This window comes from Panthera onca, chromosome B1 (assembly GCF_046562875.1).
Source record: "Panthera onca isolate mPanOnc1 chromosome B1, mPanOnc1 haplotype 2, whole genome shotgun sequence".
NCBI classification, from domain to species: domain Eukaryota; kingdom Metazoa; phylum Chordata; class Mammalia; order Carnivora; family Felidae; genus Panthera; species Panthera onca.
In genome coordinates this window covers 90,165,318-90,186,693 of record NC_138342.1, presented here as the reverse complement: position 1 = coordinate 90,186,693, position 21,376 = coordinate 90,165,318, and the positions used below count along the sequence as shown (strand labels likewise).

The window sequence follows — 21,376 nt, the reverse complement described above, 5'->3', positions numbered from 1 at the left end:
GACTGTAGCTTTTCTGTGAAACTGGAAGAATAAAAAACTGATGAGGTGCTTACATGCATTGAATAATCGTTACTCTCTTCACTTGTCAAAGACTCAATTTTTTATTTCCTGGAGTCTTCTTAAACGACCACTTCTCAGAACAGATTCAAGAACCACATATTCAAGGTACTTAAGGTGGCATTGCCTCAGTTTATCCTTTTATATTTAGAGATGCACACCACACAGCAGGAACGCGGACAGCCTTCAAAATAATACAGTGAAAGACACACAAAGCCTTAGCTATGTTTTCATTCAGGGAACACATTCCACTTGTTACTCGAGAAAGATAAAAATCCTACAGCTGACATGGTAAATTAGTAAGGAACCACATTTTGAGGCGGCCGGCACAGTTTCTACCGCGCAACAGAAACTGACACCCTGGGGACCAGCTCCAGGCACTTACCACCGCGACACGGAGGAGGAAAGGGTGCCTTTGGCTGAGGCTCCGCAGGCTTCAAAGAGCAAAGACTTCTTCACAGCGCAGAGCCCCAGCACCGACTCTTTTATACTTGCTAGCAACACAGCCCCAGCTGTTCTCAATTTAGGAAAGCAGTATTTTAGTCGTGCTGCAGAACCCAGCCACCTGAAGAGGTTTTCGAACCTCGTAATTAGTCCCCACCCTGAGTACACTGCACAACTGCAGCGTAATTCTTCACATTTTAAAGGGCTCCCTTTCAGGGGAACTTTAGGAAAAAACAGGGAGGAGGAATAACTCAAAGCAGGACAGCTAAACCTTCACTTAATGAAAGAAAGAGGGAAAAAAGTTAAAATGGCACAGTCAATAAGTACAGGCAATATTTGTTGACAGTATGGATAGCAAATAGATCAACCACACGCCTTTATTGTGCACCCGAACACCTCAGCGCCGAGGGCGCGACGCAGAGGCAATTAAAAGGAGTTTATTAAAAAATATGCCTGGCCTGAGCATTCATCCAAAGAGCTTGCAGTCTGAGGAGACAGAGCTCAAGTGACAACAAAACTACTGGGGAAGACAGAAAGGTGTATTGTAAAAGGAAGGACAAGGTGACCACTAGATAAAAACGTAGTTTTAGTCGTATCTCTGCTCCCCTGACAAGCTGTGTCTACAGAGAGGCACTGTCCACTTCCAGGGAAGTGACGGCATAAGGTGACCTGGAGAGAAACGGATGGTCACTGGACGACGGACACAGGCTAAGAGGTCTCACTGAGAAGCAGACATCTCACCTTTCTATGGTCCCTGTGAAAAGCCCCAGGCACTAAAACATTAGAGCAGGATGAGAAAGGACCAGCAACCCTGTGTGGAAACTGGGATCGACAGAGATCCTTTGTAGAACCCTAGCACAATGTTGTGGGAAGAGTAAGTACAAATAGCAAAGAGAGGTCTTGTTAAAATATTTGCAAAACCAAACCTTTGACACCCTGGATTACCACTTCTAATGGAGGTGCCAAAACACTAACTCGGTCGTTGCCTGTCTCTTTTCACCACATCTAGGCTAATCCACTCATAGTCTCTTGCCAAACTCATCAAAATTCTCTCCAACTTTACTACTCCACATCTGCTCCTAGCCTGGTGTTCATATGTGAAAGAAGCTTGTGATTTTGAAACCCACGTCCACTAGCGGTCTTTATAAGGTAGCTATCCAGTTCTAGAACACAAAATGTAGAACAGAAGAAAATCCAATTAGTTACCTGTTTTATTTTTTTTTCTAAGAGGAAGCACTCAGCCACTCACCTCATGGGACAACTGTGAGGATGACTGAAATAATTAATCATAAAGAGCTTTGCACTACTGGGAGTAAGAGCACTTGGTGTGTGCAAAGCCCATTTATCGTCATTAGTAGCAGGATTGATATTTTCCTTGGGATTTCATTAAGAAGACTGAATATACAAAGCACATTCATCCTGTGTCAACCAATTTTGTGACACAATGTCACCGAGATGATGACTACAAACATATTCATTTCTATGGTGATCCTTTGCTACCAAGTAAGTATCTGGGAAAGTGACAAAACCACAATAGTTTCGATGGACAGCAATCCCATTGGTTCATTTGCTTACGGTACTATGCCAGAGCACAAGGCAGATGAAGCTTTCCAAGTCCTTACATTGCAAAATACCAGAAGTTAACCTAGAGAATATTTAAAAAATTTTTTTAAATGTTTTTATTTATTTTTGAGACAGAGAGAGACAGAGCATGAACGGGAGAGGGGCAGAGAGAGAGGGAGACACAGAATCCGAAAGCAGGCTCCAGGCTCCAAGCTGTCAGCACAGAGCCCGGGAGCGGGGCTCGAACCCACGAACTGTGAGATCATGACCTGAGCCGAAGTCAGATGCTCAACCGACTGAGCCACCCAGGTGCCCCAGAAAAGTTAAAGACCTGTATAGACTAATCTTCCTTTTGAAGGAAAGTGCAAAACTCTGAAACCTTTTACACTGATATTCTGTTAGGTTGTTTTTAGGACAAAGAATGATTTATTCCAGAAGTGCAAGTAAGGTTTCAAATTAGGAAATGATTGTAAGAAAACACAAACATATGTAAACAGAAAAGATAGATTATCTTGAGGGAAGTACAAAAGGCATTTGATACAAATCAACATCCACTTGGTTTCAGGGGGAAAAAGTATTCAATAAAGGGAATAGAATTATCTATTTAGAAACACATTCTTTCAATGCCGGTATCCTGTAATATGTGTTTCAGTATCTGGTGTTACTCCTCTTTTCATCCCTAAATAAACTTTAGAATCTTTGTCAAATTACAAGAACACATTACTACTACTACTACTACTACTACTACTACTACTACTATTTAGGGGGTGGGGGGAGAGCACAAGCAGGGGAGAAGGGGAGAAAGAATCCTAAGCAGGCTCCACAACCAGTGCAGAGCCTGATGCAGGTCTTGATCTCACAATCGTGAAATCATGACCTGAGCTGAAATCAAGAGTTGGACGCTTAACCGACTGAGTCACCCAGGTGCCCCAAGAAAACACATTATTAGCTTCTGTTTTATTTCTGTCACCTCTATTCCATAAAGGGTTTGATACGACCATATTCATACATTAGTTATTCCCCTTAATAATCTCAATAGGATTTGTCCGTGTAATTTGACAAAACAATTCCAAGATTCACACTGTTAGGTATTAGGTTATATATTACATAATACTAGGGTAATGACACTGAGTTATTCTATTTTGAGTTTATCCAAAGGAAGTAAGAATGTACACAAAATATTTCTACATTTTTTTAAAGTTTATTTATTTATTTAGAGAGAGTGTATGTGTGCATGCTCCAGCAGGGGAGGGGCAGAGAGAGAGGGAGAGCATCCCAAGCAAGTTCCACGCTGTCAGTGCAGAGCCCAACATGGGGTTGATCCCACAAACGATGAGATCATGCCCTGAGCTGAAATCAAGAGTCAGACGCTTAACCAACTAAGCCACCCTGGAACCCCTAAATGTATGTTTTCAACAGTTGTTGATATGAGAAAATTGAAAATAATCTAGTATCCAAAAACAGGGGGTTAAATGAATTATGGTTATCTATCATAAAATACTATGTTTTGATGTAGTAACTATAAAGTGTGAGACAAGCATAGAAATATTACATAAGAAGGATGCAGTTACCCAATTAAAGACAAACTTAGATCTGAATAGGAGATGGAGAATCTCAGTAATTCATATCAGAGGTTATGGTTTTTAAAAACTGGGGAAGGGGCCATGTGACAGATACTCAAGGCTATCAGAAAAGGTATGGTTGTCAAACTCATGATGCACATATCTTCTTAACAGTCCTGACCTGAGGCTCACTGATGGCAGCCTGTAGTGGAGACTGAGTATAGACATGAGCTCTTGTCACAGGGCTTAGAAATGCACTGCTTACTAGATCCCTATGGCAGCCTGGTTGTGCATTTGTAGTAGTTAAGAAGATAAGACATATTAAATGTGTAAATGTAGTTTAAAAATTAAGGAAACTTATCGGAGTTTAAAAATGGGTTTTAATGTTTAAAAAGAGGTCATCTATTAAAGAAAGAAGTTAAACACTGACGGAAGGAAATGTGTTTTTAACATCTGCAAGTTGGAATTATGAATAAAAGAAAATTTATACATTCAGCTTAAAGTCTTAGGAAAAACTAGATCTTGAAACAATTTTAACGAATGGAAAATCAGTGGAAAGAAACACCTGATAAGTTTCTTAACAGACATAAAAGCTTTTCAGACTTAAAAACAAAACAACTCAGTTGACACCATAAAGCCATTAAAAAGTCAAATTGTAGAATAAAACAGCCACAAATAGTTCTCAGAAAATGCTACTTACCTAATTAATCCTCATAAAACCCTAGGAAATATTTTAAAGAAATTGAGGTAAAGTGAGATGCTCAAGGTCAGACAGGGAGAAAGAACAGAGCCCAGATTAGAACCAGGAATCTGACCTCAGGAGCCCGTATTCTTAATGGCACATCACCACCTCTGGTGCCATTACGTTAAGAGGTCAACAATATAGTCAGGAAAAGAAAAGTGACAACTATGAGTTTTTAACATTTTTTTAAAAGTCTACTTATTTTGGGGAAGAGAGGGAGGGGCAGAGAGAGAGAGAGAGGATCCAAAGTGGGCTCTGTGTTAATAGCGGAGAGCCCGATGTGGGCTTGAACCTTGAGATCATGACTTGAGCCAAAGTCAGACACTTAACCAACTGAGCCACCCAAGCTCAAGCTTATTATTTTTTTTTTTAATTTTTAAAAAAAATTTTTTTTAAATGTTTATTTATTTTTGAGACAGAGAGAGACAGAGCATGAACAGGGGAGGGGCAGAGAGAGAGGAAGACACAGAATCTGAAACAGGATCCAGGCTCTGAGCTGTCAGCACAGAGCCCGACGCGGGGCTTGAACTCATGGACCGTGAGATCATGACCTGAGCCGAAGTCGGATGCGTAACCGATCAAGCCACCCAGGCGCCCCTTATTATTATTTTTTTTTTAAATAGAGATACATAAATACTTAGGAAAGTCCTCTAGATAACATCAGAGGCATTTTTAAATCTCTGTTATTTTGCAAAAATTTGTATACACTTAGAGAAAATTTCAGTATATAATTCACCCCTCTTGTGAGAGGAAGAACAAAGGAGCCAATTAAGTATTTCCCATTACCCCTATCTACCATTTAACTATAGTTGTTACTAATAAACTACCATTTAAATTTATCATATATCACTTTATGTTAATAAGATCCATTTTAGCTAAGATATGCCGTACATATAAAGTTTTTTCAGAGATCAAAACACCTTACCTTTTCCTCTAATCTTAGAGCTCAGCTTGTATAAAACTCTTCCCACCTAAAATGGGCAAAAGTCCTACTATGCTTGCAGATAATGAAGGCATCTTATCAATCATGGGATTCTATTTCAGAAGCACTCATAAAATTTTCTGAATACTTTTACTAATGAGTTCTTGAGAACTGAAAAGAAGATCTATAACTTACCAATAAATTATCATGTATTTTTGTGAAATACTTTCTCAACAAAAGTTAACATGAAAAGAGTCCTTATCAGAGCTTTATAATAAGTTTTTATACTGCCACTGGGTCTATATAGGTATGATGATAGACTTAAAATTAGGGAAATGGGCAGGCTTTGTAGGGTGACAGCATGCTGGGAATGGATCTGGGAAAATATTATTTTTTAATTTATTGGTTTAAAAAGAAATTTTTTTTTAACATTTATTTATTTTTGAGACAGAGAGAGACAGAGCATGAATGGGGCAGGGTCAGAGAGAGGGAGACACAGAATCTGAAACAGGCTCTAGGCTCTGAGCTGTCAGCACAGAGCCCGGCGCGGGGGTTGAACTCACGGACTGCAAGATCATGACCTGAGCCAAAGTCGGACGCTTAACCGACTGAGCCACCCAGGCGCCTCAAGAATTTTTTAAATTTAAAAGATAAAACCGAACCTCTAAATTTTGGGAGAGATAGCTTGGGTAGAGGACAGATGTTTTGGCTTCTGGTACTGATTTACTATCCTTCATGAAGGCAGAGTAGACATCAGATCAGTTGTTATAGAAGAAAGATCCAGGATACTGCAATGGTTGCTTGGGACTGCTGGTGGGAATGGAGAGTGACTAGAAATGGGCTGCAAGTTTCTTTTGGGGGGATGTGAAGGTCTTAAAGTAGAAGGGATGATGGTTTCATCATTCTGTAAATTAAAAAAAATCATTTAATTGCACCCCTAAAACAAATGAGGTAGGTATGTATGTATTTATTTATTTACTTTTGAGAGAGAGAGAGAGGCAGACAGAGGGAGAGAATCCCATGAGGTGCAGAAAGAAAGGAAGAGATGGTGAGAAGTGGTGAGATGGTGAGCTTGAGCTCATGAACTGTGAGATCATGACCTGAGATGAAGCCAGATACTTAACTGAATGAGCCACCCAGGTGCCCCACAAATGAGTTTTTTACTCTGTGGGTAATAATGACCTCATGAAGCTTTTTAAAACAAAACAAAACAAAACAAAACAAAACAAAACAAAACAAAACAACCACAGACTGTCATGCTAAGTTCTTTCTAAGGAACCAGAAAACCAAGGACTATCCCACACTCATTATATTCCTGACTGACGTATCCCTGTCAAGGGTAGTACTTACCAACTGAGGACTTCTTTAGCAGTGATTCCACAATACACATTTCTAAGTTCTCTGCAGACAAGATCAAGAACCAACCAATGAAAATCAAACAGCTTGATAAAATCTGTGTAAACTGTGCTCCAAAAAAACCCTTGTAGCTAAATAATATAAAGTGACAAAAAAAAGATGGATTTTTCTCTAACAGAATTAATCAAAATTTACTGAGTTTATTAAAAGAATTTAAAAAAATGGTCCATTGTTTTTCTCACTAAAAAAAAAAAAAATTGGGGGGCGCCTGGGTGGCTCAACTGGTTGAGCATGCAACTTCGTCTCAGGTCATGATCTTGCGGTTCAGGATTTCAAGCCCCACATGGGGCTCTGTGCTGACGGCGTGGAGCCTTCCTGCTTCACATCCTCTGTCCCCCTCTCTCTCTGCCCTTGCCCCACTTGCATACTCTCAAAAATAAATAAAACATTAAAAAAATTGGTCACTTTAACTGGTGGGGTAGATAATTTAATACTTGTTGAAAGGAATACTTATTTACCCAGAGCAAATATTAGCTGTGTCAATTGGAAAACCGTAAACCGTGGCACTGGGAGCATTTCACAAGAAGGTATCATCTTCAGGCCATAGTGCAGCAGGAGAGGGGGAGCAGTGCGTGGCCTGTATTAACTGTTTCTGACTTACCTGTGACACAATAAAGTGCCTTCACTAAGATATAACTAGCAAAATGTTCCATTGGATGTTTCAAAATCTGGCTTCTATTTCCTAACTGCTATTCTTTTTATTGCCAATGGCTGCAAAATTCTGATGATCAGATCTGATTCCAGTGTATATTGAAAAGACAAAACTGTCACCCTGGGATTGAGAGACTGAAGTTCTCCAATAGGAGTTCTCCACTCAGAGAGCTGGAGTCACAGGGAAAGACAAGGTGACAGTCTGCGGTACAATGTGGAACGTGGGGTGAGGCGAATAAATGAGTGAGTGTGTAGATGGACAAGACAGACAGATTGACTGGGAACCTGAAGACAGAAGAAGGCGGTAAATCGAGGTCAAGGACTAGGGAGTATTTAAAATAATTCTTCAGCGGGGCGCCTGGGTGGCTTGGTCGGTTAAGCATCCGACTTCGGCTCAGGTCATGATCTCACGGTCTGTGAGTTCAAGCCCCGCGTCGGGCTCTGTGCTGACCGCTCAGAGCCTGGAGCCTGTTTCAGATTCTGTGTCTCCCTCTCTCTCTGCCCCTCCCCTGTTCATGCTCTGTCTCTGTCTCAAAAATAAATAAACATTTAAAAAAAAAAATTTAAAATAATTCTTCAGTTTCCTTTAGGTATACTCTAAAGCAGACGTTCTCAGAGTTAAGGGGTAGAGTCAGGGACACATCACGCGCTTTGCCCAAAGGCTGGCTTATGCTTGCCCCAAACCCTTCTCCCCACCTCTATTCTGGATACATCTAGGAAAGCTTAGAGAATTTCAGGGGGGTAGGGATAGAGGGACTCCCCTGGTGGTTTCTTCTTTCTTTATCTGGTGTTTTCAGTGTTTGGTAGAATGAGGCTAGAATTTTCTACTTCCCACTCCTCTTTTCTGAACTCACTGCCAGCAAAGTATGATATGTCCATAGCCTCAGAGAATAAGCTGAGTTGAAGTCTTGCCTTTGTGTCAAAATGCTTATCTACTTTAGCGTATGAGCAAAAGAAAGCCCCTCTCGTTTAAACAGACGTTTGCACTCTTAATAATCTGAACTGTAATTATGTCAATTCACAAGATACAGGATAGACATTTGGTCACTAGAATCATTCCCCCTGTCCCCCACCCCCACACCAGCACTACCTGCTGCATGTTTAACCATCAAACAAAAGCAGCCAGCACTTATTTAGTATAAATACCCTGGAGGCTTTACCAGAAAGGTTAAATCTACAGCCTAACTAAACAACAGTGATAATCACCTGTTTCTACATTCCTATTCTTCCTTATATACCCCAAAGATTTATACACCTAGAAACCGATTCTCTTGGGTTTTAATACTTACTACTCTGCAACGGGAGCACAGAATACCTATTGAAATGAGGATGTTTTTGGAAACCACAAAAACTCCATATAATAGTTTTAAAATATATTAAGTCTGCAATGAGAGCTTCTATTTCCTAAGAACAGTGGCTGGTCTAAACGAAAAGCAGAAGTTAGGGCCAACAATTTCACATAGTCTCCAGACCACACAACATGTTCTAAATATCAGAAGACCTCATTCTAAGTAAGTAAAGAGATCACAGTCAAGTCAACAGTGTATTTCCTTATCAACAAAATAAAAAATGTTCTTAGATTTGGAAGCATATCTTATTTTTGGAAAACCATGATAAAAAATGAGAAGGAAACAAAGAATAGTAATTTAATAATTCTCTACTTTAATGGAGCTTCTTTATTCCATGCCCTTCAGATTGCTTAGAAATACACCTATTGAGGGGTGCCTGGGTGGCTCAGTCAGTTAAGCATCCAGCTCTTGATTTTGACTCAGGTCATGATCTCACGGTTTCTCTGAGTTCAAGCCCCACATCCAGCTCTCTGCTGTCAGCACAGAGTCCGCTTTGAATCTCTCTATCCCCGTTTGCCCCCATCGCGCTCTGCTCTAAGAAACAAATAAACATTAAAAAAAAAAAAAAAGAAATACACCTATTGATTTCTCCCTCTACCCCACTGTGACCTCACTGTGGGGATACTTTATTCAATTTCATAGCCTATTTAAATGGGTATTTAAAAACAATATCTTGAAGCTTTCCTTGCTGTTTACTAGAATCTCACCACTTTGGGATTTGAGTGAAATCGCCTGTAAGCAAGAACGACAGGAAGGAGGTAAGTGATCTTGCTCTAGTGCAGAGGCAAAGGTGAGGCTTTAGGAGCGACATTTAACCAGGCACTTGCAGTCCGTACACAGTGTGGTAACAGAGGAGAGCTGATGCTGAAGAACAGGAAGCTTTCTCAATCCCCAGCACTGCTGGAGAAACGACACCCAGATATGCTCCGATACAACTTCCTCGTACAGGTCTAAAGTCTAGAATCAGACGTTTTGATAGGAATCTAAAATATAACAGTTATTGTATTTCTGCTCAGTGCTGTGCCAATAAGCAGGTTCAAGAGTTCAAGAAATAGCTTAATACAACTGGAGAGATTTTGGGGGGAGCACTTCCTGGTAGCAAGAATTAAACACCGAAAAATTAAGGAGCTGGACCTTCAACAGGTTTGCCCCATCTGCTTGTTGCGATTTGGGTGTGGTGTTACATAGGCTTCGGGAGAGGGCAAAGGTGTGTGGGGAACACGAAGGCTAGGTATTTCTTTATGTTTTTAAGTCCTTGCTGCAATCCACCTGGGTTCCTCAAGGCAGAGCACGGTTTTCACTATAAGGCAAAGGAAACAGACCACAGAAGACCCAGAAAGGTCTGTATAAAGCCTCTGTTTCTCATTTTCTTATGCCAACCACAAAGCTGTTCTTTTGCATGACTGGCCGAACAAGTCACTGCTTTCAAATGGTATGAGACTATAAAAAGCAATACTTTCTCCAAAGCCATTAAGATCACTATATTTGGCTTTAGTTTCTCTCAGAATTTAAACTGCTATGTTGTATTTAAATACATTATTTGTTTCTCAAAAGCACTTATTTGACCAATTTGCTTGTAATCTAGGATTTTGTTACTGCAAAAAACCTAATAATGATGATTTATGTTTCCTAATTTTAGGTCTCTGAAGAGGGAGCCAGATTTCAAACCCAACCTGACACAAGGATTTGTACACATGGGGGAAAGGCAGCAAAAAAAAAAAAAAAAAAAAAAAAAAAAAGTAACTTAAAAGATTAAAATCTTGAATCTAACAATGCCATTTTAACAATTTCAAGGAATGCAAGGGACTGTTATATTGGTATCTGAACTATATCTATAAAATGTTTACCTACTGAATTTTCACTTGTCCTAGTAAATTAAAGAAGAAACTATCACAAAGTGTTCATTTCTGTAATTGTTACCAGAAAGTTTGCATATTAAAAAATTTTTCATTTGAAGGAAATAAATCTGGTTTAAACACCATAATATTTGAATATTATTTTAGTAAATATTAGTGGCTAAGTATCTGAATACTCAAAATGACTGCCAACCGACATGGTGTGAGAGGGAAAATGAGGTTCTTCAGAACTAGGTCCCGATGCCCGATGTCTTCAGCGAGAGCAAGTGATCCAGGAACCTTCAGCTGCATCAAAATGTTTTGACACATTCCTCCCTCAAAACAGGGAGACAGCTTAGTCAAGACTTTTATTCTTTCCATTTGTGACCACGTGCACTGGTTCACAAGTTGCAAAGCAAAGTTTCTAATAAACAAATGTATCTTTTGTTGTCTACTGAAGGTACCCAGAATGGAGTGTGAGCCCCTCCCCACAAAGGGCAGGGACTGTGATAGAATAAGGAACACAAAGTAGATGATATACACCACTGATTATGTAAGGTCCTTAGCCAATTGCCCATTTCTTTTCAGCAAAAATCTAGAACAGGATACACAGGTCTTCTTTTGTATTTCTTCTATGTATACCATAACATGAGACATTTAGTTCCAACACACCTAAGCTATGCCTCCAGGAGACAATTAGAAAAAGAGGGAAGAGATTGGAAAAGAAAAGGGATAGCAGAAAACGAGTAAGAGTTTTTACAATGAAACCTGAAAAGAGAAAGAGAATATGGAAAAGTAAAGACATCAGGGCTGCACTTAAATGGCTCTTAGGGGCCCAGAGTAAGATTTATTCTGTGTAAGGGTGGTTTATAGCTTGGGGAGTGAGGAGAGGCACTGGAAGGGAGTGTCAATCCTTGTTATCAAAAGCAGGAAAGCCCTGAGTATTTGGATGGAAAACCAAACTGGCAGGGACTGGCGGGTTGGTGCTGCAACCCAGCAATACAGTGTTGGAAAGTCTGGGGACTACCTATACTGGAATATTACTACCATAGTAATTGTCAACATAACCACAATTAAAATTTATCATGTAAAAAAGGTCAGAGATTCACTTAGCAGAAATTGTTATTATACAGAAACTAGTAATTATAACATATAAATAACTCCTATATAAATAATATATAAAATATTAATTATTCTTTAATCCAGGCTTCCACCTGGGGGTTTGGCCCTATACTTTCTTTGTACATTAAGTCAGCTGTTCATTCTTATATTCTGTATGTTAAAGCCAGGTGATTACAGGACCCTGATTGTGACAGTCCACTGTCAAATGTAGTGGGGAGAGCATAGAAGGAAGGGGGACAGAGAGTATTTTTTTGCTGGGCTATTCTCCGGGCGAGTGGAGAATGGGCAGGAAAGGAAACACAAGTAGGGGATAAAACTGCTAGGTCCTGTCTTATAGCCAGAACTCATTTCCTTAATTTCTATTTGGAGCTGATTTCCCCCACACCTCCTCTGACATATCCTGGGCAAAAGAGTTCCTGCATCTAATTATCTCCCAATCACTAGTAACAAAAACTTCCTACAGAATATCTCATTGACAGATTAACATACAAACTTCTACCCTATTGTCATCTGTGGATAAGAACACTGGAAAGTTACCTTCAAACAAAGTCCATTAAATTATAATTTAAACTGTAATTGGAAAGGAGCATAAAAATTGCAATGAATGTCTGGTAGGATCATAAATTGGTATAATTCTTTTGAAATTCTGTCTCTTTTTAAACATGTCAAGAGCTTTGTTTAAAAAATATTTTTAATGCTTATTTATTTTTCAGAGAGTGAGCAGAGGACGGGCAGAGAGAGAGGGACAGAGGATCCGAAGCGGGCTCTGTGCTGACAACAGAGAGCCTGATGTGGGGCTCGAATTCATGAACTGCGAGATCATGATCTGAGCTGAGGTCAGACGAACCAATTGAACCAACTGAACCACCCAGGTGTCACTTAAACATGTCAAGAGCTTTAATAATGCTTACACCTCTTGACATAGTAACTCTACTACTGAGAATGTATTTTAGAACAAGTCTTAATACAGAAAAAACATTATCCAAAAATATATTCAGTGAAACAAAAATCGAAATGTCTACAGGAGACATTTAGAAGCATCTGTGAAGTACAGTAAAACATATGTAATACATTAAATATGCATCTAAATGTCCACAGTAGACATTTTGAAGCATCCATGAGATACATTAAACTTACTGTTTAAAAAACAGTATACTATTTTCATAAAAGTGTAAATGTATGAATTTTTAAAAACCAAGTCAATAAATACACCAAAAGAACATCAGATGTTAATGCTGATGGTGAGATTTATCAATTATTTTTATTTTCCTTTGTACTTTATTTTCTCCAAATTTTCTACAATAAAAGTACTCACCCACATATCTAAACACAAAAATATTTTCAAATAGTTTATGAAGATTATGTTTACAATTCTAACGATCAGGAAATACAGTATGATTTCAGTAAAGATGTATGTTATATTTACATAGAAAAAACCTGAAGAAAATATACCAAATATTAATCCTGCTTGATGAATTTAAGATGATTTTAATTTTTTCCTTGTTCCAAGTTATATTTTCCACTTTCCACATTAATCATTCTTGTAATCAAGAAAAAGCTGATGGCTATTTTAACTATAACAGTATTGACAGAGCAAATAGGGAGAATGTGTTTGTTTTTAAAAAGGTATTTTGTTTTGTACAATTCCAAGTATGTAAAAAATGCATGTACAGAAAAATCAGAGCACAAGTACACTAAAATATTAAGAATGATTGTCCAAGTGGTAGGAGTAGGAGATTTTTCTGCTTCCTACATTTGTGTGCAGTCCACATTTAAAAACGTTTCATTACAAATGTAATATTTTATGTCTAAAAGTACCTGAAACCATGTATAGTTGTTGCTGTTGCTTTCAGGGAAGTACTTACCAACTGAAATCTTTTTATTTCATGTCTTCACTCCCTCAATAAAGTGCAATAAAAAATACATGTCTACAAAGTCGTGTGTGTGTGTGTGTGTATGTTTTTTAATTTGAGAAAGAGAGAGAGAGAGAGAGAGACAGACAGACAGACAGACAGACAGAGGGAACTCAGGCTGGGGAGAGGGGAGAACGGAGAGAGAGAATCCCAAGCAGGCTCCTGGCTCAGTTCTCAGTGCTGAGCCCAACATGGGGCTGGATCCCACAACCCCGGGATCATGGCCTGAGCTGAAATCAAGAGTCAGAGTCGGAGTCTCAACCTACCGAGCCACCCAGGCGCCCCCACAAATGTTGCTTTTAGACACACCTGCATCACTGCAGCTCCTTGGCAAAGCCTGGTAAACTAACAGCTAGTTGAATGGTACAGCCCTAACTTGACATACACACACAATTAAATTGGTGTTCAGTTAGTGTCAACTTTCAAAAAGAGACTTAATTGTACTGAAGCGTGATACCTTCTGCAGGGTTTATTTGCAACAAAGGAGGGAGAACTGCTTTATAAATTTCCATATAATGGATGTCACTCAATATTTCACAAAACAAAACCAGTCACTAATTCAGTTTAGTTTCCCCGGAATAAAACTAGCTGCCAAGTAGCAGAGAATGAGGCCAAACTGGATTTGATGGGGAAGTTGGTTCAGTCAAAAATGCAAATCCCCAAGCCCTCTTTTCAAATATTGGTAATTTTTGTGCACTGTGGATGCTTTAAGCTTATGCATTTTAAAAACCTTTCTCCTGATATTTGGTGGACTTTTGCTTCATTGTACTCATTATCAGTTAATAGTTTTTGTCCTCTGTTCTGTGACAAAACTTCAGAAATAACCTGAAATTGCCAAATGATCATTAAATAATGTTTTTCAAAACAGTAAGTATACCATATATAAAAGTTACTTTTAAAAATTCAAAGAATGATTGGAAACCTTAATTTAAAAGTTTACAAAAACCCATAAATCATACTGAGTAATAATCCCAAATACTACAAAATTCTAATTCTGTATCTTTTTAAAAAAAAATTATATTAGTGCTTTTTCCCCTAATTCCAAAAGCTAGATATTACACTTTTTAGAATTACTTCTGGGAATTTATCTAAAGATACCAGCATAAGCATGAGAAGATTGTTTTCCAAATCTACTCAATAGAATTTTTGGGCAACAGATGCACTTTAAAACTCAGAACTTTGAATTTCAGAAAAACTTAAGTATAGGCCATATTAGGTCACACAGCTCACCCCTACCCCCTTGGATCGGGGAAACACTAGATACTCAAATATTAATATATCTGAACCAGACATATGAAAATATTCTCATTAAGTTGGGTAAATAAAGACTATAAAGAGCTTCTGGATAGTTCAAGAGTTGTGACACCAAGGGTTACTGAAGGGAGGAGGGAAGGCAAAGAGAATAGGAGAATGGAAGGGGAGGAGGGGAGGAGGAACAGATAGGTCAGGAGGGCCTTTAGTTTTTAGAAGTTTAGTTTTTGAAAATACAGATAAGTGATTCTGGACCTGTAAGACGGCAATCACACTGTCCATCAAGATAGGACTGGTTACATGATAAATAGGTTTTATTTGTACAATAAAATACTATCATACCATCATACAACGTTAGGTGAAGAAAGTAAGTTGTAAAATGTTTTCCATATATAGCATGTTTCTTTATTGTGGGGAAAAACTGTTCTGTGTGTGTAAATAAATCAACATGGCTACGAGACAGGTGATATTACATGGAACATTTACGTTTTACCATTTTGTATTGAAAAAATAAATAAGCAGCATGTTTTGATTTTATTGCCTAAAAAGACAACGATAATTACTCATTTGAGGGTATTTAGTGTTTATTATAGGAAATGCTGTAGGGATGCCACAGTTTTAAAAAAGTCACTTCCCCCACAAGCTTATACTCTGCTGTGTACAACAACAATATAAAGGTTAAAATTGGGGACGTCTGGGTGGCTCAGTCAGTTAAGGGTCCGACTTTGGCTCAGGTCATGATCTCACCATCTGTGGCTCTGAGCCTGGAGCCTGCTTCAGATTCTGTGCCTCCCTCTCTCTCTGCCCCTCCCCCACTGTGTGCGCTTGCTCACTCTCGCGCTCTTTCTCTCAAAAATGAATAAACATTAAAAAAAGATTAAAAATGTTACGAAAAAGTGTTCACTTCGGCAGCACATATACTAAAATTGTTATGATGAAAAACCAAGATGAGGCAAGAGAGTAACAGGAGGGTTATCCAAACTAGAATCTCTGGGCTTACGAGGTAACAGTCAATTTAAACATTTTACACGAATACTCTTAATCAGAAAAAAAAAAAAAAAAATCAGTGTATCACCAAGTCAAAGGTATATCAAGAACATCTATCATCCAGCCTGCTGAGATCCAATTAATATAAATAGCTCTAAGAAACCTGTGCAAATCAAACTTTTTAAAACTAAAAAGGGATTCCACTGGAAATGCTCCAATAATTACTCAATTATGGATTTTTGCCTTTGAGTTTTTCCCATTTCTAATAGACCAAAATAAAACATATGTGTTTAATATTCTAATTATATACATCACAATGGACTTTTATTTAATTGATCACCCCAGTGCTGTCTTCTAAGAAATGTTTAACCCACATGAGGCTTTTAAGAAAAGATTAAGGACACAATATTATAATCACAGGAAGAATAAAAACAATTATGCAGGAACAGAAAGGCTGAAGGTAGCAAATACTAAAGAGGATTTAGAATCCAATTAGACTTACAATGCAGAAACTTTATCATTGAATCCTAATAGATAGGATAGAAACTACGGATATAGAAAACTTCAAAACCTGTACCCCAAGTCTAGTGACCAAACTCATGCAATACTCAAGGGTTAAACATGTAGTAACTGTTACTACACTCACTGATGAAAGCCTGGAAGGTAAGGCAAATACATGGGCAGTCAACACAGAAGGCGGAATTATTTCTGGCCTTCCGTTCTGTGCAGAATTTGGCTCTGAGTGCTAAGGAAGGTAGCAGCAGAGAAGCCCGGCTACTATTCTCAAGGGATTTTTTTGGTTAAGTATCTCCCCCCAATCTTCCCAGACAGAAGTGACTTAAAAAGACCAAAGAGCAATAAAAACAACTTTTATAAATTAGATTACAGCCAGAAATAACATTTGAAGTTTAGTAAAACCATATACCAGATAGAAGTACAAGTGAAAAGAAAATTCAAATAATGAACTTAAAATGGGGGAAGAAGACTGGAGATGCGTGTGCGTGCGTGTGTGTGTGTGTGTGTGTGTGTAATAAATGTCACAGGAATTTTAAGTCTATGAAAACTGAAAACAAAGGTTTTAAAAAGTAAAAGTTTTTTTTTGTTTTGTTTTTTTTTTAATAAATAGCCTTTTAAAAATGCCAAGCCCCACCAGGTGTTGTAGGAATATTGTACTCCTGGAACTAATATTACACTGTATGTTAACTGGCTGGAATTTAAATATTTTAAAAAAAATACAGAAAACAAAAATGCCAAGCTCCACAAATCAGGAGTGAATGGAAGATCAGTGAAGTAGTTATTCAGTTTAGCAGTAGTCTATCCTTGGGAGGAAACTATGGTCAGAATTCTTTTCTACAGAGTGAAGCAGATTTAGAAAAACACAGGATGATTCAAAGCACTGAACATGAACATGATGCCATGAGGTAGCCAGGAAACACTATAAACTCAATGTTCAATTAGCATCAGGAAGCTGAAAGATGTAATTCCATACATAATCTTATTTCTATTAAATCTAATTTTCATTGATAACCCTACATAAATAGAAGTATTTGGCTATAAATAATCACCTGAAATTGTTTTTTAAAATAAACTTTTGCTATCAACAAACATTTAAAAAACTGAAATAAAGTAGCAGGCTAGAAAAGAAGTTTTTTTTTTTTTGTTTTCCAATTTGGGTTTTGTTTTGTTTCTGCTTCTAACATCTCCTGTAGCATAATCTGCAGCAATAATAGGAGATTGGGAGCCCATTTCCAGAGCTTAGACCGAACAAGAGCAATAATTACATTCTGGTTCATATGGATCTATACTTTAGAGGCACATCTTAAGAATGTCAAAAAGGGGGGGTGCCTGGGTGGCTCAGTTGGTTAGGCGTCCGACTTCAGCTCAGGTCATGATCTCACAGTTCGTGAATTCCAGCCCCGCATCCAGCTCTATGCTGACAGCTCAGACCCTGGAGCCTGCTTCTGATTCTGGCCCCTTCCCTCACTGCCCCCGCCCTGCTCACGCTCTCTCTCTCAAAAATAAGTAAACATTAAAAAAAAAATTAAGAATGTCAAAAAGGATTATGGGTTGATGGGGAGCACTGAGAAGAAGAGAGTTCATTTGGGGGGTTTAAGTGTGGGATAAACAAAATCTTAGCTATCCTCTCAGCTTCTAACTCCCTCCTCTGCTCACTGACAATCACTCTAGGTCCTATCCATTTTAATCCTCCTCCCATCACCTTAACTCTGCTTTCTCCAGCTTAGTTCAGGTCAGGAACATCCTGACTTACACAGGGCAGGATATCAATAGCCACAACAAATTTTAAATGGATTAAATCCATCCACCAAAAAGATATGTAAAAAATTATTTTTCAAATGAAAAGAAAGCTGATATAGTGCTGGGAGCATCAGGCACCACTTGTATTTTGTACTATTAGAGTGAAAAGTGAAAACATTGAGAGAAGGGTTCCCTAAGAAGATATAAACTCAAGGGGCACCTGGGTGGCTCAGTCGGTTAAGTGTCTGACTTCAGCTCAGGTCATGGTCCTGTGGGTTTGTGAGTTCGAGGCCTGCTTCCAGCTCTGCGCTGACAGCTCAGAGCCTGGAGCCTGCTTCTGATTCTGTGTCTCCCTCTCTCTCTGCCCCTCCCCTGCTTGCACTCTCTTTCTTTCAAAAATAAATAAACATTAAAAAAAACTAAATGGAGACTCAGGGAAAGGGGACACTGGGCTCTGTAACCTCACTGGGCCAGGAGTACTGTACTTGACAATTCATTTCTGGGTCCAAAAATTGTAGCAGGAAAGGTTTTTGGAGGAAATGACATTGACACTCTGAGACCTGACACATGAGAGGCAGGTATGTAAGCAAGAGGGTAAGGGTGAAGAGGCTGCTAAAAAATCCCACTCTATGTAAAGGCCTGATAAGAGGGGATACTGCAAGTAAAGGGAACAGAAGTTAAGTAAATATTGCTGGGAGCACAGGATTTAGGGAAAGGGAAAAACTCATCCCAAGAACAGAGCCTGTAAAAGGAAGGCAGAGGCCAGATTACAAAGGTCCTTGTAAGCAATGTCAAATGTCAGGACACAACACCCTCTAAGAAGCAGTCTTGGACAAAAAACTGAGATAACTGAGGAAAGGTGACCTGACTGGGTATTTATTATTATGGAAATTATGTTAATTTTGTTTAGAAGGAACAATGGCAGTAAGGTGTTTGGTTTGTTCTAAAGAGACCCTTTATCTTAAAGAGGCATACTGAAATAGGTACAGATGGATGATGAGATATTGGGATTGCTTCAAAAAAATCCAGGGGTGGGGGGGATGATGAAAAAGATTTCCTGTGACAGTTGTTGTAGCTGATAAGGTTCACCACACGGTTGTCTCTACTTTCACTATAACTGCTTGAAATGGTCTATTGTTAAGTTTTTTTTTAAGTCAAAATAAGCAATGGATTTTGGCCACAGAGAGCCATCTAAGGGCTTTAAAAAAGCCAGTAAAGCAGGAAATGGGCTGGGAACAAAACCAGAGAGAGAGAGGGACAGCTGCTCAAATGGTCAGTGGTCAGTCCTTCCCCACAGTGACTGTGCTGCTTCAGTTTCTTCTTGGGGAAGATTGTTTGTGACTTTATACCTTTTTTTTTTTTAATGTTTATTATTTATTTAGTTTTGAGAGAGAAAGAGAGAGCACAAGCAAGGGACGGGCAGAGAGAGTGAGACACAGGATCTCCCCAAGTCTCCAGTTAAAAACAAGTGCCTATTTATAACTTCGGGCTTGTTAGAAACTAACCTTCCCTTCTGGGGTCTTTTGTGTCCGACATTTTCACAGTATGGTTACTATTCTTTACATCTGCCTGTTGACCTATGTATTCATGCATAATTACTACACAAACCTCTTATAAATGGTGTTCTATAGATGCAAATCAGATTTTGCTTCAAAATTTGCCAATTGTAAGAAAATCCAGAGCATTTTAATTAAACATTCTATGTAATAATCAGAAAGCCTTTCAAATGTGAATTACATACTTAGTCAATATCTGGGTGTCATAAAGAAAGCTTTTATTGGGAAAAGTATTTTACAAATACGTATTTTAAACAATTTTATCAACATTATGATCATGCAAAGCTAGCTGGGATTTACCCCTATTATGCTAGATTCTCTCTGCCAAGAAAATAAATAACTATTTAATTAATAGTTTAGTTAATGCTAGGTTGGAATATTTAAGTGTTGAAAATTTTTTGAATTTGTATCCTATTAATGATTTAAATTTATATAGTGCAGACTTAAGACTAAGAGCGGTAGCTAACACTTATGTAGTATTTATTATTGTCCCAAGACTATTCTAATTGCTTTACTTATTTAATCTTCACAACTCCAAGATCGGTATTATTATTACCCATATTTTACAAATGAGCACATAGAAGTTAAGTGAATTAGCCAAGGTCACCAGCTACTAAGTAGTGGAGCCAGCATTTGGTACTTACATGGCTCTAATTTAGTATGTCATTTTGCCACTTTTTGAGAAAAAACATCTACAGATGAGCACACGGCTTCGGCAAAGAAAAGGAAATGTGAACCCCTACCAAATCTGAAGAGCCAACCATAGAGATAGTAGGTTCTCATAGCCAGATCTCCTCTGCCGCTTCCTCTTGACACAGAGTAAAAATGTTCCAGAGTCAAAGGGGAAGACCTGACATTTCCTTTATAGCTGTGACTCCCACGCTCGGTCAACTCACCTCCTCCAACTTTTTCTTTTTTTTTTTTCTTTTCCCCCAAGTAGGCTTCACATCCAGCATGGAGCCCAGTGCAGGGGTTTGAACTCATGACCTTGAGATCAAGACCTGAGCTGAGATCAAGAGTCAGATGCTCAACCATCTGTGCCTCCCCCCCAACTTTTTCATTTATATTCTCTTTTAGATACAGGGGACAGAAATGCTCCAGGAAAGCAGAACCAGGTCAGGTTTAGTTTGTTGTGCTAAGGGTGGAGAAGGGCCATGCATTTTATCTGTGCTGTGTACTATACTGAAAAAAAAGAAGTACATTACAATGCACAGTCTCAGGGAGACCATGCAGACACATCTTCAACTAGAGGAACTCTGCTTTTCTATTTTGGAGGGGTAACCCAAAATCTCATCTGAAACCTGGGTTCTGTGGCTAAAATTTTAAAAAGTAATGGTACCATGGCAAGGTCCTGGATCAGAATAGACCAGAATCCTTATCTCTATATATTTGGTCACAAATAAGCCATGACTAATCCTGGGTACATAATTTAGCAATGTTGGGTTTCAGTTTCATTTAATAGAGTCCCATTATTTTATTTCTAAGACCGTTTGCCACATTAAAAAAATATATCATCCCAGAGCACCTGGGTGGCTCAGTCAGTTGAGGGTCCGATTCCTGGTTCAGTTCAGGTCATGATCTCATGTTTGGAGAGATTGAGTCCCACATCAGGGGGACTGATAGCACAGATCCTGCTTGAGATTCTCTCTCTCTCTCTCTCTCTCCCTCTCTCTCTCTCTCTCTCTCTCTCTCTGTCCCTCCCCAGCATGTGTGCGCATATGCACGCTCTCTCTCAAAATACATAAACGCA

General features: G+C 38.7%; 1 protein-coding gene and 1 long non-coding RNA gene across 6 annotated transcripts in view; one reads left to right on the top strand and one right to left on the bottom strand.

Annotated features, from left to right (window-relative positions):
* SGMS2 (sphingomyelin synthase 2) overlaps positions 1 to 21,376 on the bottom strand; it is an 89,639-nt gene that overhangs the window by 25,008 nt on the left and 43,255 nt on the right. The window contains exon 1 of one of the 5 annotated variants that reach the window (XM_060654481.3): positions 443 to 465. The exons of 3 other annotated variants lie outside the window; for them this stretch is intronic. The gene's annotated coding sequence lies outside the window, so the exon portion shown is untranslated. Of the gene's footprint in view, positions 1 to 53; positions 166 to 442; positions 466 to 21,376 lie in introns of those variants that run through there. One more of the 5 variants, XM_060654479.3, reaches the window with a different exon arrangement.
* Positions 77 to 10,847, top strand: LOC132692220 (uncharacterized). Its single transcript, XR_014137614.1, has 3 exons — positions 77 to 165; positions 9,406 to 10,046; positions 10,346 to 10,847. It is a non-coding gene; the product is annotated as an uncharacterized LOC132692220 (long non-coding RNA).